Here is a 2717-nt window from a genome sequence, read left to right as displayed (position 1 = left end):
TGGTTATTCCCAGCCCCACACGGCACACTAGAAATCGTGATCACACAATCGGTTTAACAGGTGAAAAGATCAGCGCCTCCCCAGTCCCGTACACGGAGACGGAGTAATCATGTTTATATAAACTTTAAAACTCACAACTACCATACACACAACACGTGAAGAGACTTAATGTAAAACACTTCCCCGTTTCCCGGACACAAGTCCCCACCCCGGGATCTAGGGAAAGGAATCAGCCGTGCCGGATCAGTATCTTCAAAGAAAGCACGCGCTCCTCTTCGCTTTATTATCGTCTCCGCAGTTACGGCAATTAATCACAACGTCACTGGCAGTAATTAGTCTTTGGTACACAGCACACTTCTCCTTGGGAATCACAATATCTGGAATACTGATGAGTCCTCTTTGCGCACAATACAGTCTCTTTGAAACGCTCTTGGAACATATGGTCAGCGCTCCTAAACTCTCCCCAACGTTATCGAACTACACAAATTCCATCTATCTAGCTATCTTCGTTGCCAGATAAACCCTAATGGTCTCGAGCAACACCAAACGTCCCCATCTTTCCCTGAGCGCCAAAAAACCCATGTTCCTCCTCTCACCTGTTCTCCTCCTTAAACGTCCTCCAGGTGAGTTCAATCAGAAGAGAACATGCTGCAAAAAGCTTCCTATAGGCGGGGCCAAAGCCCAACTAAGAAAAGAACTCCCCCAGCGTTCATCACATATGCTTACAGCCATATTGTTCTGCAGTCTGAATTCACGACTACTATACTGAGGACCGTTATCACTTTGCACAATGAAGGGAATTCCATGCCTGGCAAAAATGCGTTTCATGTGATTAGTCACATCACTCGTTGTTGTATAACGGAGCTGTTCAATTTCAGGATAATTGGAATAGTATCAATAACTACCAAAAAATCCTTACCATTCAACTGGAACAGATCAGTTCCTATTTTTGCCATGGTTGAGTAGGCACATCAGTAATCAGCATTGGTTCTTTTGCCAGTTTATAGTGATGACGCAAACAGACATCACACTTACCAATTAATTCCTCAATATGCATATTAATTCCAGGCCAATAAACAGCTTGTCTGGCTCTTCGCTTGCATTTTTCAATATCAAGATGCCCTTCATGTATATGACGAAGCATATCTTGACGCATTGATAATGGAATAACAATTCTATTGTTACGCAACAACAAGCCATTACACACACTCAGTTCTGCCCTCATCGGAAAATACTGTGACCACTTGCCTTTAATCCATCCTTGTTGAAGAAGAACAATCACTCTCTGCAATTCAACATCCTGAGAGGCATCTGTAGAGATCTTAATTGGACAAGTGTAATCAACAAAATCAAGAACAGGTTCAGTAGTCAGAATCTCTTTTAACCTCTTACATTCTTGATCATGTACGAAAGACCACACAAACTCTTTGTCATTTTGTAACAATGCTCTCATATGTGTGGTTTTAGTAGAAAGATTTGGCAGAAATTTTCCTAGGAAATGTACCATACCTAAAGCACGTAAAACTCCCTTCTTGTCATTAGGTGGAGGCATTTCCAAGAGGGCTTGTACTTTAGCTGGATCTGGTTCCACACCTTTTGCAGACAGCTTGTTACCTAAGAAGGTTACCTCTGTGACTCCAAACAGACACTTTTTCTTGTTCAACTTTAATTCATGCGCTCAAATTCTTTCCATCAGTTTTAATAGTTGCTGATCATGTTGTTCAAGAGTGGACCCCCACACCACAAGATCATCAATATATACACAAACACCTTCAAGTTCTTCAATAAGTGTTTCCATTGCACGATGAAAAATCTCGGGGGCTGACTTAATCCCAAATGGAAGACGAAGAAAACTATATCTTCCAAAATGAGTATTAAATGTGCAATATCTACTACTCTCAGAATTCAATTGGATTTGCCAGAAACCCTGGGATGCATCTAACTTACTAAAAAAACCTGGGAACCTGACATTTCACTAAGAATTTCTTCACGTGTGGGTGTCTGATGGTGTTCTCGTTTGATGTTATCATTAAGATCTTTAGGATCTAGACACACTCCTAATTTACCATTAGGTTTTTTCACACACGTGACGGAGTTTACCCAATCAGTTGGTTGTTCCATCCTTTGAATGGCTCCTAACTGAGTCATACGATCCAATTCTTGCTTCAAGGATTCTCGCAGAGGGACAGGAACACGCCGAGGAGCATGTATGACAGATGTAGCATCATCCTTCAGTTGTATTTTGGAAGTATATGGAAGCATTCCTTGACCTTCAAAAACATCTGGAAACTGATTAACAATGTCAGTAACACAGTCACAGACAGTCTGAATGACTACACTTTCTTTGTTAACTTTATACACTCATTTAACCAATTGAAGGTCTTCACATGCTCTATGTAGCGAATCAGCTCATAGGGAAATATGAATAAATTAATCCTAACTAGTTATAATTAATTATAAATATTTAGATCCGCTGTAGATATTTACTTGACCTCTCAGGGTCAACTGTCTGTCAATTCTAACAACGTTAATTTCCTGGTTAAGGGAAATAACTTTCTTACTGTACAATTCTACAAAGAGCTTGTAGCATAAATCTGCATGATTAAGTGACTCCAGTTATGAGCAAACAATGAACACGTCAAGTGTGATACAAGTAAGGTTTTATTAACTACATAAACACTTAAACTAGTCCAACATACTACATAAACACTTAAACT

This window comes from Sinocyclocheilus grahami, unplaced genomic scaffold, assembly GCF_001515645.1.
Source record: "Sinocyclocheilus grahami isolate Dianchi unplaced genomic scaffold, SAMN03320097.WGS_v1.1 scaffold16.1, whole genome shotgun sequence".
Taxonomy (NCBI): Eukaryota; Metazoa; Chordata; class Actinopteri; order Cypriniformes; family Cyprinidae; genus Sinocyclocheilus; species Sinocyclocheilus grahami.
The sequence above is the reverse complement of the archived record's forward strand: the minus strand, read 5'-3'. Positions refer to the sequence as shown.